At 42.0% G+C, this 15,840-nt stretch overlaps 1 protein-coding gene across 1 annotated transcript in view; it reads right to left on the reverse strand.

Moving 5' to 3' along the window:
• LOC126162559 (uncharacterized) overlaps positions 1-15,840 on the reverse strand; it is a 129,804-nt gene that overhangs the window by 16,593 nt on the left and 97,371 nt on the right. The gene's annotated exons all lie outside the window — the stretch shown is intronic.

Raw genomic sequence — 15,840 nt, forward strand, 5'->3', positions numbered from 1 at the left:
ACATAATTAGTACGGTACTGCCGACATTCCATCAACTTATTTAGCATTATTGTATCTCGTCGTGTACAATGACATAGGATTTCTCACACATGGTATTACGTAGATAATAGTAGATATAAAAGTTTTCCAACTACTCATTGGCTAATAAAATATTCTTATGCAGAATACTCACAAAAGCCAGAAAATTCTAAATTAGAGTAATAAAAGAGGTTTTATTACATCTGTGCGAATACAGTTTATTTTAGCACATGAGCACTTCATTTTACTATAATGAAGGAAATAAGCTTCTCTACTAGGCATGCTAATGGTTCCAGCATTCTTAACGCTGCAAGTTCCTGGTGTTCCTTCAGAACACAGTGAGTATCATGAATATAAATACACGGTAGGGTCATTATTAGTCGCTTGAAAATTGTCATCCCTTTGATTACATTAATAGCTCTCTTTTGGAACATAAATTAGTGTTTAGCCAGACAGGTATTCTCCCCAAAACCTGCATGATTGCAATTAGGAACTTAACACTACACCAACACTACAGAAATTTTCAACCATTGAAAGAACATAACAGTAGTGACTTACTTTTTTGTTTAACAATTCTGTAGGTTCCCACTACCTTAAATGTGCATCTAGGCATAAAACTAAAATTTAGTATGAGGAGCTTGTTCTATCTTACACTGTAAAAAGTTCTGTTGTTAGGTTGGTTCCCAGTTTGTTTCTTATATTGCCCAAGTTCATCCAAACTGTTTCTTTCTTTTTATGTCATTCGCAATTAATTTGTTGTCCCTAAACCAAATACTTGCTTCTTCTGTAGCTGCTGTGACTCTCTCGTGTAGGTCAAGTTTCATTCATAGCTTTAACAAACAGACTGTATCGTCAGCAAGCAATATTGTATTTGCTGCTGATAGATGGCTTGGTATGTCAGTTATAAATATTAATATCAGCAATGGTCCCTGTACGGAGTCCTGTTGTAGCCCTTACATGACTCTCTCGTTTGTTGGTAAGCTCTACCTATATGTTGTACCTCTATCCTGCGATACTCGTTAGAAAGATAGGATTTGAAACAATCATATGTTATCCCACAAATCCCACAGGAATTTGCTTCCTGAGCAATAAATTGTGATCATTAATATCAGACGCCTTAGATAGTTCCATAAACTGGCCAGTTTAATTCATTATTACCTGTGGAATTACTAATCAGTTTTAAAAAGTTATAGATGGTTTTGGCAGGTGACCTATTTTTCCTAAAACAGTACTGTCCATTAACCAACTTTTGATTTTTGTTAAGGAAATGAGAGAGTCGTTCATACAGTATCCTTTCAACTAATTCTGAAAAAAAAACAAACAGGTAACAGTGATATAGGTCGATAATTAACAAATGGTCACTCTTCTTATAAATTGGCCTGACAGTCGTTTTTTCAGTTTTTCTGCGAAGACTCCTATGCTACATTCCTGATGTCAGCTAGTTCGGAATTATGAATCTAGCACTGCGTTTTATTACTTTGTGTGGAATCCCATCACTGCCACACGAAACTTTAGTCTCATCATTCATGGGGAATTGTTCTCTCGGGATGAAATTACATTTACTTTGAATTAAAATTGTTGCTATTTTTGTGCAATGTTTGTCATCGCCCTCCCTACCGTGATCGGTTTTCCCGAACTTGGAGCCGCTACTTTTGATTCAAGTAGCTCATCAGTTATGATTGTGAGGTTAAGATCATTTTCCATTTTTTACAAAAAAAATATTTTTATTGTACAATATCAAAGAAAAGGATTTTGGAACTTCTCTGTCCCTCTAGCTTGTACAACAGCAAATTAATTTGCCAAATTGTTTTTATGTTTTGGTTGAAAGGAGCTTGTTCTACCATCCAGCAGTCTTGAAGCCAAATTTTCTATCACTGCGCCACTACAAATAATTATTCCCTTCCTTGTCGAAAATTTAACTGTCTCACAAATTCTGGACAAGCGTTCATCTGACAAAAAAGGTGGATCAGCAACAATGACAGAAAAATAACTGAAATGGTTCTGGAATTTGTAGTTGCAACTTGAAACCGTTAGAAACTGTAGTTGTTGTTGTGGTCTTCAGTCCTGAGACTGGTTTGATGCAGCTCTCCATGCTACTCTATCCTGTGCAAGCTTCCTCATCTCCCAGTACCTACTGCAACCTACGTCCTTCTGAATCTGTTTAGTGTATTCATCTCTTGGTCTCCCTCTACGATTTTTACATCCCACACTGCCCTCCAATACTAAATTGGTGATCCCTTGATGCCTCAGAACATGTCCTACCAACCGATCCCTTCTTCTGGTCAAGTTGTGCCACAAACTTCTTTTCTCCCCAATCCTATTCAATACTTCCTCATTAGTTATGTGATCTACCCATCTAATCTTCAGCATTCTTCTGTAGCACCACATTTCGAAAGCTTCTATTCTCTTCTTGCCAAACTAGTTATCGTCCATGTTTCACTTCCATACATGGCTACGCTCCATACAAATACTTTCAGAAACGGCTTCCTGAAACTTAAATCAATACTCGATGTTAACAAATTTCTCTTCTTCAGAAACGTTTTCCTTGCCATTGCCAGTCTACATTTTATATCCTCTCTACTTCGACCATCATCAGTTATTTTGCTCCCCAAATAGCAAAACTCCTTTACTACTTTAAGTGTCTCATTTCCTAATCTAATTCCCTCAGCATCACCCGACTTAATTTGACTACATTCCATTATCCTCGTTTTGCTTTTGTTGATGTTCATCTTATACCATCCTTTCATGACACCGTCCATCCTGTTAAACTGCTCTTCCAAGTCCTTTGCTGTCTCTGACAGAATTACTATGTCATCGGCGAACCACAAAGTTTTTATTTCTTCTCCGTGGATCTTAATACCTATTCCGAATTTTTCTTTTGTTTCCTTCACTGCTTGCTCAATATACAGATTGAATAACATTGGGGATAGGCTACAACCCTGTCTCACTCCCTTCCCAACCACTGCTTCCCTTTCGTGCCCCTCGACTCTTATAACTGCCATCTGGTTTCTGTACAAATTGTAAATAGTCTTTCGCTCCCTGTATTTTACTCCCGCCACCTTCAGAATTTGAAAGAGAGTATTCCAGTCACCATTGTCAAGAGCTTTCTCTAAGTCTACAAATGCTAGAAACGTAGGTTTGCCTTTCCTTAATCTTTCTTCTAAGATAAGTCGTAGGGTCAGTATAGCCTCACGTGTTCCAACATTTCTACGGAATCCAAACTGATCTTCCCCGAGGTCGGCTTCCACTAGTTTTTCCATTCGTCTGTAAAGAATTCGTGTTAGTACTTTGCAGCTGTGGCTTATTAAACTGATTGTTCGGTAATTTTCACATCTGTCAGCACCTGCTTTCTTTGGGATCGGAATTATTATATTCTTCTTGAAGTCTGAGGGTATTTCGTCTGTCTCATACATCTTGCTCACCAGATGGTAGAGTTTTGTCAGGACTGGTTCTCCCAAGGCTATCAGTAGTTCTAATGGAATGTTGTCTACTCCCGGGGCCTTGTTTCGACTCAGGTCTTTCAGTGCTCTGTCAAACTCTTCACGCAGTATCATATCTCCCATTTCATCTTCATCTACATCCTCTTCCATTTCCATAATATTGTCCTCAAGTACATTGCCCTTGTATAGGCCCCTATATACTCCCTCCACCTTTCTGCTTTCCCTTCTTTGCTTAGAACTGGGATTCCATCTGAGCTCTTGATATTCATACAAGTGGTTCTCTGTTCTCCAAAGGTCTCTTTAATTTTCCTGTAGGCAGTATCTATCTTACCCCTAGTGAGACAAGCCTCTACATCCTTACATTTGTCCTCTAGCCATCCCTGCTTAGCCATTTTGCACTTCCTGTTGATATCAGTTTGGAGACGTTTGTATTCCTTTTTGCCTGCTTCATTCACTGCATTTTTATATTTTCTCATTTCATCAATTAAATTCAGTATTTCTTCTGTTACCCAAGGATTTCTACTAGCCCTCGTCTTTTTACCTACTAGGTCCACTGCTGCCTTCACTACTTCGTCTCTCAAAGCTATCCATTCTTCTTCTGCTGTATTTCTTTCCCCCATTCCTGTCAATTGTTCCCTTATGCTCTCCCTGAAACTCTGTACAACCTCTGGTTCTTTCAGTTTATCCAGGTCCCATCTCCTTAAATTCTCGCCTTGTTGCATTTTCTTCAGTTTCAATCTACAGTTCATAACCAAGAGATTGTGATCAGAATCCACATCTGCCCCTGGAAATGTCTTACAATTTAAAACCTGGTTCCTAAATCTCTGTCTTACCATTATATAATCTATCTGATACCTTCTAGTATCTCCAGGATTCTTCCATGTATACAACCTTCTTTTATGATTCTTGAACCAAGTGTTAGCTATGATTAAGTTATGCTCTGTACAAAATTCTACCAGACGGCTTCCTCTTCCATTTCTCTCCCCCAATCCATATTCACCCACTATATTTCCTTCTCTCCCTTTTCCTACTCTCGAATTGCAGTCACCCATGACTATTAAATTTTCGTCTCCCTTCACTACTTGAATAATTTCTTTTATCTCGTCATATATTTCATCAATTTCTTCATCACCTGCAGAGCTAGTTGGCATATAAACTTGTACTACTGTAGTAGGCGTGGGCTTCGTGTCTATCTTGGCCACAATAATGCGTTCACTATGCTCTTTGTAGTAGCTTACCCGCACTCCTATTTTTTATTCATTATTAAACCGAATCCTGCATTACCCCTATTTGATTTTGTATTTATAACCCTGTAATCACCTGACCAAAAGTCTTGTTCCTCCTGCCACCGAACTTCCCTAATTCCCACTATATCTAACTTTAACCTATCCATTTCCCTTTTTAAAATTTCTAACCTACCTGCCCGATTAAGGGATCTGACATTCCACGCTCCGATCCGTAGAACGCCAATTTTTTTTCTCCTGATGACGCCGTCCTCTTAAGTAGTCCCCGCCCGGAGATCCGAATGGGGGACTATTTTACCTCCGGAATATTTTATCCAAGAGGACGCCATCATCATTTAATCATACAGTAAAGCTGCATGCCCTCGGGAAAAATTACGGCCGTAATTTCCCCTTGCTTTCAGCCGTTCGCAGTACCAGCACAGCAAAGCTGTTTTGGTTAGTGTTACAAGGTCAGATCAGTCAATCATCCAGACTGTTGCCCCTGCAACTACTGAAAAGGCTGCTGCCCCTCTTCAGGAACCACACGTTTGTCTGGCCTCTCAACAGATATCCCTCCGTTGTGGTTGCACCTACGGTACGGCTATCTGTATCGCTGAGGCACGCAAACCTCCCCACCAACGGCAAGGTCCATGGTTCTTGGGGGGGGGGCTTAAAAACTAGTCATCCCGAAATAGTGCATGGTACGCATCACAGTCAAACAGCTTCGCAATTTATGAGTCTTCTCGACCATGGGAAATAGTGCTGGATAGGAAATCAAAGCAATTTTTGCTCTCTCACCAACTACCGTCGCAGTTGCTTCTGCCAAGATTTTAGTGTTTTCTTCATCATAATGGAAGTAAATTAATTACCAGTTTTCATTAAGTTGTAATTCCTCGACTTTATTCGTGGAACGTTTTGTACATTTGGATCATTCACAGCTCGTTCTGTACAGAAGTTTTGCAGCGCAGCTAAGGTATGTGCCGACAATTTCTGCTCATTTTCACTGTCTGATATGATAAATTAGTTAATATAGAGGAAACATTCATCTTTGGTGTACGTGTTCTAGAGCACGCTTCTGTTTACCACTAACAGTCTCTCTAACTGCTTGCATCTTTTCACACCTTTTTCTTTTCTTTTTTTTTTTACGTTTTACCGCGGAAAGTGCAAGCACGAAATCGCTACGGAATCGTACGCAATCTCAGTGAGTCACCACAAGAACCAGTCAACTCATACAAACTGGGTTAAACCTTTCGTGGGGACATCATATAAGCTCAGTTGCAAGTGAAGTAGGTGGCAGACTTCGGTTCAGAGAGAGGATACTATAAAATGCAATCTTCAGAGGAGACTGCTCCCTTACAATTGTGCGCCCCATCCTAGAATATTGCTCAAATGTGCGGGACCATTACGAAATAGCGGTAACGGAGGATAGTGAGAGTATACGAAGGAGGGCATGCTCACCAACTTGTTTGACCCCGTGGGAGAGCGTTACGGAGATACTGAAATACCTGAACTAGCAAACGCTTGAAGAGAGACGCAAACCATCCCGTGAAAGTAGGGTTGCAACCTGTTCCGATTTTCTAGGGACGTCCCTACATGAGTATGCTGGGACACCCTCAAGTCCCTACTTTCATGATTTACTTTTACAGCCGGCCGGAGTGGCCTTGCGGTTCTAGGCGCTCCAGTCTGGAATCCGCGTGACCACTACGGTCGCAGGTTCGAATCCTGCCTCGGGCATGGATGTGTGTGATGTCCTTAGGTTAGTTAGGTTTAAGGGTTGCAACCTGTTCCGATTTTCTAGGGACGTCCCTACATGAGTATGCTGGGACACCCTCAAGTCCCTACTTTCATGGTTTACTTTTACAGCCGGCCGGAGTGGCCTTGCGGTTCTAGGCGCTCCAGTCTGGAATCCGCGTGACCACTACGGTCGCAGGTTCGAATCCTGCCTCGGGCATGGATGTGTGTAATGTCCTTAGGTTAGTCAGGTTTAAGTAGTTCTAAGTTGTAGGGGACTGATGACCACAGCAGTCAAGTCCCATAGTGCTCAGAGCCATTTGAACTTTTACACGTTTACTTTTTTATATCACGCTGCATGATTGTTAATTTCATATTCCTAAATTTATCATCTTATTTTTGTTACTCAAAGTCAATACGTGTAAAACTCACAAGAGAGCAACAAAACAGTGGGTTTAAAAGTCAGCTGTTTCGAAACCTCTCCTTTTAACAAAAACTGAACCGAGCAAGAAAAACGAGGTGACCTTTGATAGCTTTATAACAAGGTGATCAGGAACAGTATGAGAAGCTTATAAGAGTAGGTTGTGCTGAAAAATGACTCTAACGAAAAATATTTGATACGTTGGGCCGTTTCCGAGTTAATTAGCGCTGAAGTTAGCCAAAGAGGTCGTTGCACGAGTTAATTCAAGCGGCCCGCCAGAGACAATTAGTGTCAGTTATTCTCACAACGTAGGTAATACGCGCGAGACGGCTCAGCCTTTGGCTCGGGTTCGACTCTTACTACGGTCCCATGTCTAATTTTTGTATCGTTGTCATGTTCGGTTTTAAGAAACGAAACGTAAATCGCGTTTGTCGACACCGTCTCTGGCGGGCCACTTAAACCTGAACGCGCAACGACCTGATTATCGAACTTCAGTGCTAATTAACTCGGAAACGGCGCAACGCAGAGTGGGACGCATGGAGCACTCCATTTCGCAAACTGTTTGTATTCATAATACAGCAAATAAAAGTGACTCACTGATCACTAGATTACAACAGGCTGAGGCAGCCACTCTGTAAGCCCCTAAAACCTCTAGCTTAATTTCATTGCATTTCTTTTTTATAGAAAATTGTACAGGATGTATCAAAAGGAATCATCCGATTTGGCACGTCTATATTTCTGAAGCTAATAAACCTATACAATGAATTTTGCTTTTTGATTAACGGGAAACTCAAAAAGATTTTTTTCATACCTTTCCATAGGTGTTCGATATTCCTCACTTGAGATGCACGGCATATGCCAAAGCGGTGCTCAGATTGTTCCCACACTGCAGCGAGCATGTCTTGAGTTACAGCTTCGACAGCTGCTGTTACGCGATGTCTTAAGTTCATTCATTATTGTTGGTAACGGAGGCACATAACAGCGTCTTTTGTAAACCGCCACAAGAAATAATCACGTACAGTTACGTCCGGTGACATAGGAGGCCAGCAATTTAAGGTTGACTAATTTAGTCCAGTGTGACCGATCCATCGTACAGTAATCCTTTGATTTAAAAATTCCCGCACGTCCAGATGCCAGCGTGGCGGTGCCCCATCCTGTTGGTAAATGAAGTGTTCGAAATAGTCTCCAAATGTGAGAAAAGAAAGTTCTCAAGCATATCGAGATATGCGCGTCCTGTAACAGTATTCTCAGCAAAGAAAAATGAACCATACACCTTTTCCTGTGAAACTGCACAAACACATTAAATTGTGGAGAGTTCCTGTCATATTGTACAACTTCATGTGGTTGTTGCGTACCCCATATTCTCACATTACGACGGTTCACCTTTCCATTTAAATGGAATGTTGCCTCGTCACTGAACACTAAGCGTGGAAGAAAACCGCCATCCTTCATGTTGCCAAGGACGAAATTACAGAGCTCTACACATTGTTGTTTGTCACCTTCACGAAGAACTTGCCGTAGCTGAATTTTGTATGTTTCATGTGTACCAACGTCGACGCAACACACGCCAGACGGACATCGGGGGCAGGTTGAGCTGTCTCGCTGCACGACGAACGCATTTCCGCGAACTCCTTGTGAAACTGTGGCGGATGCGTTCGACGTCTGTGTCAGACACTCGGGGACGGCCCGGCGATTTGCTTTTACACAAACAACCTGTTTCTCGGAATTGTTCATGCCATCGTCTAACGCTCTGTGCTGTAGGAGGGTCCACACGCATACCTAGTACGAAAGTCACGGTGAACAGTTATTACTGACCCGCACTGCGCAAAACGTCTTTCAGACAATAAGCAGGGTTTCAGAATTTCCCATTGCGACGCGCACGTGTACGTGTACGTGTGTGTGTGTGTGTGTGTGTGAGAGAGAGAGAGAGAGAGAGAGAGAGAGAGAGAGAGAGAGAGAGAGAGCACTTGTTTCTTTAGGGGTCTATTACACTACTGGCCATTAAAATGGATACACCACGAAGTTGAAGTGCTACAGACGCGAAATTTAACCGACAGGAAGAAGATGCTGTGATATGCAAATGATTAGCTTGTCAGAGCATTCACACAAGGTTGGCGCCGTTGGCGACACCTACAACGTGCTGACATGAGGAAAGTTCCCAAACGATTTCTCATACACAAACAGCAGTTGACCGGCGTTGCCTGGTGAAACGTTGTTGTGATGCCTCGTGTAAGGAGGAGAAATGCGTACCCTCACGTTTCATACTTTGATAAAGGTCGCATTGTAGCCTATCGCGATTGCGGTTTATCGTATCGCGACATTGCTGCTCGCGTTGGTTGAGATCCAATGACTGTTAACAGAATATGGAATCGGTGGGTTCAGGAGGGTAATACGGAACGCCTTGCTGGATCCCAACGGCCTCGTGTCCCTAGCAGTCAAGATGACAGGCATCTTATCCGCATGGCTGTAACCACGTCTCGATCCCTGAGTCAACAGATGGGGACGTTTGCAAGACAACAACCATCTGCACGAACAGTTCGACGACGTTTGCAGCAGCATGTACTATCAGCTCGGAGAGCATGGCTGCGGTTACCCTTGACGCTGCGCCTGCGATGGTGTACTCAACGACGAACCTGGGTGCACGAATGGCAAAACGTCATTTTTTCGGATGAATCCAGGTTCTGTTTACAGCATCATGATGGTCGCATCGGTATTTGGCGACATCGCTGTTAACGCACATTGGAAGCGAGTGCATTCGTCATCGCCATACTGGCGTATCACCCGGCGTGATGGTATGGGGTGCCATTGGTTACACGTGTCAACCACCTCTTGTTCGCATTGACAGCACTTTGAACAGTGGACATTACATTTCAGATGTGTTACGACCCGTGGCTCTACCCTTCATTCGATCCCTGCGAAATCCTATATTTCAGCAGGATAATGCACGAGCGCATGTTGCAGTTCCTGTACGGACCTTTCTGGATACAGAAAATGTTCGACTGCTGCCCTGGCCAGCACATTCTCCAGATGTCTGACCAATTGAAAACGTCTGGTCAATGGTGGCCGAGCAACTGGCTCGTCACAATAGGCCAGTCACTATTCTTGATGAACTGTGGTATCATGTTGAAGCTGCATGGGCAGTTGTACCTGTACACGCCTCCAAGCTCTGTTTGACTCAATGCCCAGGCGTATCAAGGCCGTTATTACGGCCAGAGGTGGTTGTTCTGGGTGTTGATTTCTCAGGATCTATGCACCCAAATTGCGTGAAAATGTAATCACATATCAGTTCTGGTATAATATATTTGTCCAATGAATACCCGTTTATCATCTGCATTTCTTCTTGGTGTAGCAATTTTAATGGCCAGTAGTGTATATGACCGCTAACCACGGTGCAGAAGTCTGTTAGCGTCCAAACCGACGTTGTCTCCAACTCCTGTATTTGTAACACAAAACCATCCTCAGTGACGAGACTGAACAGAGTAATTATTCTGAGGCATGCTCTCTCAGCGCGGGCTCAGTCCGTGACCACCGTCATCTGAGTACAATCGTCTGTGCTAAGACATCGCTGCATCATACCCTCGTGGACACTTGAGACTGTGCTGGACCGCTACAGGATGTGGGTATAAGATGTCGCTGCTCTGACACAATGGGCGGAGGTCAATCGGAATCATGTCCAGGCCGTATATCCTGGTAAACAAGAAAGAGAACAACTGTCCTCTGCTCCGCTAGGGCTCTCGGTCTTAAGCAAGTCAGCTTTATCCTGTGGGATCGTTTAAAACAAAATGTTGTATGCACATTCGTCAGCGGTAACAGATCTCTTTCGACGACTCATCGCCGAGGCCTGACTATCTGTTATGCGTTGAATCGTGCCAGAGATTGCCCTTACAGCTCCGTACACAGCCTCATGTAGAACACGGAGGTCACCATTAACAGCAGATCCTCCACTTAGTGACGAGCGAATGGAACTTCATGTACTGTTTTACGTTTATCATCCACTGGTCGTAATACTCTTGGCCTAATCAAGTTCAGCTTCATAATCAACGACACCATAAAAACTGCCGTTTTAAATGTCCGATGAGCAAAGCTGTCTTCGGAAACGAGCATACAACGTTGCCGTATCCACTATAATGTGAGATAATATGAAAACAAAACAAGAAAGACGGTACCTTCTTACTTTCAAATTCTACCCGCTTAAGTATCTTCGACCGTGCTCTTGCCAAATGAGTTACCTGTATGATTTAAATAACGAAAATTGCACCAGTTACTTATTTTTTGCTGCTTAGCACAACACGTTTCAAAAGTTTATTCTCATTTTCATGTGCATTTGTGCATTTATTTACACGAATATGTTTGGCGATGTTTGCACGTGTGACTCTCTCACGTCCTTTCGAAGTTAGAAGATATTGTGTGTCCTCCATATACAGAATATCGCACACACGCAGATCATCGCTTACACTGTTCCTTTACAAAACATCAGTACATTGTTTTGCAAAGAAACAGTGTAAGTGATGATTTGCGTGTGTGTGATTTGCTGTAAAATGGACGAAAAGACGCAAGAGAGGCAAAAAATCACACGTCCAAATATCACCAAACAAATTCATTTAAACAAATGCAAAAATGCGCTTGAAAATGAGAATAAATTCTTGAAACGCGTTGTGCTAAGCAGTAAAAAATAAGTAACTGGTGCAGTTTCATTATTTGAATCATTAATGACACGGTTGCAGGCTCTCCCAAAATATCTAATATGATGAGCGAAATTAAGCTGATTTACCCGTATTGCGATATCTGGGTTGAAGCGAACAGATCATGGTTAATACGGCACATTTTCCTAGTCATTGTGTGCAGTTCCTGTTTTAATGTGTGTATTGTTTGCATTTGTGATAGTTTTATGAGTTCCTCCTGTTTTCAGTATTGAATTAAGATAGATTTTAATAGTTTCTCTTCTCATATTGCACTTGAACCTACTTATCACATTGTATCAACTTGGTCTGTGAAGCTGTGAAGAAGAATTGTTGTTAGTAGTACATGAACTACAGGTTGCATAAAACTAAATTGAAAGGGATGAGTTGAATACACTGTATGTTCTGGGCTATTCTGCAGATTGGTAATTAATCTGTTGCGATTTTGTGGGCGAAAGAAGGTCTTACAATATAGTATGTCAATATCACGCGTTTTTTACTACTTGGCTCGAGGCCGTTTGTGGAAGTTCCATAGCGGCACCTGAATTTAGCGGACTGTGAGGCAGAGGTGTAGGCAAGCTGAGAGGGGCTCGCTAGGGCAAAATGTGTATGCAGAGCGTGTGATAATTAGTGGCGAAAAGGAACACAGGTGAAAGTATACGACAACAGAAGCAAAAACGTTCCCCTAAAAATGCGTCCACAAACAGCCATTCACGAGATAAATGCGAATTTGTGATAACGAACCGCCACTGAGTTCAGTATCATAGCATAGGTCAATAGTTTCAAAGAATGACTGTGTAGACTGTCGACTTTAGCCGTTGTAAGCAGCATCTAGAAGTCAATAGATTCAGATTCTATCCTGAAAGATTTTGCTAAGTCAACTGCTAGAAAAAAGTCAATATAGCGTTTTTATCCAAGGGAAAAATTGTAGATTGTACTGTCCAACTGTAGGAAATATACATGACTGTGTTAATAGAATACGTCTCTTTCGTATCCCAAACAAATTTATGTTTTGCTTTTCAGTTGAATAAATAAAAATTCTGAGTATGTTTATCAATCTTCAATTACTTTTACGATGAATTTTCTAAAATTTAGCCCTAAGTGGCGAGTTTTCTTCATATGCACCTTACACCTTACACAGACAAGCAAGGTCTTCCGTTTAACACGTCAGTATAAAACGAGATTTTTGGATGTGTTCCTGTCCCACTTTTTCTGGTGGAACGTGAAATAATTGGTAAATTTTAGAATTTAAATGTACAATTATTGAACTCAATGTTTTTATAGAATTTTTTATTTTTATTCTTTCCACTCACTGCAACAGATAGCACATTTGTTTTGGAGTTAGTGGGTCTAGTTCTTTCCGCTTTCTGTAAAACCTTTGAAGATCTCAGAAATTATCTTAAAGGAAATTAATTGTTTCTTCTTTTAATATTTATCACTTGAAGAGGATTCAGAAATGTGTTAGTGTCCTTGTAGTACTTATTTTAAAAGAAAAACAGCCCGTTTCTACGATCACTAGGCTTAGATTTTTTTTTATCGAACTGGCCCTGCATGTGCTGCCAACAGGTTTCATCCTCTCTGTACCACCGTCGTCTACATACAAACTAAACATAAGAATTCTTAGTAGCCAGACACAGATACACGCTCGGCACCCTACCCCGAGGAAAGAGGAACACTAGTTCAGAGTGTCTCGAGGCTCTAACTAGGTAGGCCTTTATCGACTTACGAAAATTCGATTTACATCAGGAATAAATCCTACCTAAGTATTACACGAGAATTACAGGTTGTTTGCTTCAGAGTAGGAACCTATTCTACGATAAAGAGTGAGAAGTCTCTCGAAATAATAGTTTGCGGCATCACCATCTTTCCAACCACAAATTTACACTCACCAAATCTAGCCAAGTAGTGCGAAAACACCTCTGGCCTGTTTTCGGCAACCCCGACGAGAATCTGCCCTTGAAACTGCGCCAGTAGCATGTACGCTTTCTCCCGAGTCTCGCCATTTAAATTATTCATTGCTAGTGTGGGCATTCTTCCGCCGACTGAATAATAAAAGTCGGGAACGGAGTACTAGTTCATTCTTCTCACCAGCGGATCTCGAAAGCTCCTGCATTCCAGAACGGCTGCTGAACGAGATGGCGCAGCAGCCAAACACTGGACTCGCATTCGGGAGGAGCGGTGTTCAAATTCCACCCGACCACGCAGATTTAGCTTTTCTGTGGTTTCCTGAAGTTGATCGAGGAGGATCCCGGCATTCGAAAGGTCTAGGACGATTTCTCTCTTCATCAGTCTTCAACATGAGCTTGTGTTTCGTATCTAAGAAGCGCACTGTCGATGAGATGATAAACCCTAGTCTTTCTTCCTTCGAGAAAATTGTCGAACACGTTTTGCGGCAGGTGTCAATCTCGGAATACGAACTGTTATTCTGGCCAGTATTTCTGGCCCCTGTTTTGATCACAACCGAAGCAGATTCTTCCTTGCTGGTCCCTGTTTTGACCACAACCGAGGCAGATGCTTCCTACACGTCGGTTAGGGGCCCGAAGATGGCGTAGTAAAACGCTGAAACTGGTTGCCAAATAAAATAAAGTTGGAAGTTTTACGGCTGAAAGGTGTTTAATTTGACATCTTCTATCGAACAGCCGAGTCCCGCAACCACCGCTAAAAAGATGTACATACGGAGACAATCTCAATACTCCCTGGAGACTGCGAAGTTGACGGACAAACAGTACTCACATTCTAGTGTGCCCTTTCCAGTAACGAACCCAGCTATCCAGTTATAACGTTTTGTGTAGGAACTCCTTGACCGCACACCGCAGTAAAACTTGATGAATATCCGTTGTTTTGCCTCCTCCGTTCCACAAAAATGATACGGTCCATATTTGTCCATGATAGTCGCCTTTCATCTTTTCCATAGTTCTCTCTACTTAACAACAAGCAAGCACTATCCTTTCACTATAAACAGAGTTCACAACTGCCATTTAGCGTCTGCGCGGTGTACTGTAATCAGTTCATCGTCTTACGAGAGGATGTGGCCGTAGTTTGAGCGGCATTTGTAAAACAAAGCAGTCGCAAATTGGTCCCACACGATGCCAAATTTGTTTCGAGTAGCCGGCCGAGGTGGCCGAGCGGTTCTAGGCGCTTCAATCTGGAACCGCGCGACCGCTTCGGTCGCAGGTTCGAATCCTGACTCGGGCATGGATGTGTGTGATGTCCTTGGGTTAGTTAGGTTTAAGTAGTTATAGGAGACTGATGACCTCAGATGTTAGGTACCATAGTGCTCAGAGCCATTTGAACCATTTTGTTTCGATTACGCTGTAGAAATTTAGCTGGGAAGCCCTTTCACATCGTCCAAACAGAGTCAGTCTCTCCCCAGGCGATTTTCATATTTTTGGAGCCCTGAAGTAAGACATTCATGGGCGTCGATTTCCTTTGGACGAAGAGATGCGCGCCTGGTTACAATCACGGTTCCGTAGCCAACCGCAAACGTTTTCCATGTAGGTATTAATTGTCTTGTCTCACTGTGGCATAAATGTATTAACAGTTATGACGGTTACCTCTGTAATAATTAACAGTTTACTTTCTTTTTTCCACCTGCCTCGTTTCCATTTGACTGCCTCTTGTATTTTAAAATAACAAAACAATATTTCTTCACTATTACCAAAAAAGGAAAAGCTTCTTAATTTATGAGTATAGAAGTAATAGTTAAATTTTCTTTAGGAAAAATGTTTAGAAACACGTCCACCATAAGGCAGATTGATGCCCTGTAGGCAGCAGGATGCTTTGCTTCAGGTGGTTCTTTGCATACACACATCGTGTCATAGTCGTGTGCCAAGAATCATCAGACCAGACGGGCGTTTCGCACGCATCCAGCGTCCAGTTTGGGGTGTCGGGTATTTCTAAGAAAGGGCTTCTGTGCCTAACAGTGAAGAAGCAGTTCTGCACAACGGTTATAGCTTCTAACATAGAACTGATGACTGATTTGGTGCTTTGTAAATTCTGGGGTCTTTGAAGATATATCTTCCAATGGATAGTACTAAAGGGAAATTAAAAAATAATATTTACATACTGGTGTATAGCGCCAACACATTTTCGCTAACGTGCCTGTATAAATAATAGTTCTGTGCCATCTTCGTCTCTTCAGTTGATACTATGTCTAAAATTGTCGTGACAGCAATATTAACACACCTTAAGAAACATCGAAACATTTGAACTGATGATGATACCCCTTCGTTTAGACACTTTTTATTATACTGTCAATGTGGTGGTAGAGTCAATAACAGTTACGCATTATGCATTTGTGTGTATTACTGTGAATAACATATCGACTA

This window comes from Schistocerca cancellata, chromosome 2 (genome assembly GCF_023864275.1).
Source record: "Schistocerca cancellata isolate TAMUIC-IGC-003103 chromosome 2, iqSchCanc2.1, whole genome shotgun sequence".
Classification (NCBI taxonomy): domain Eukaryota; kingdom Metazoa; phylum Arthropoda; class Insecta; order Orthoptera; family Acrididae; genus Schistocerca; species Schistocerca cancellata.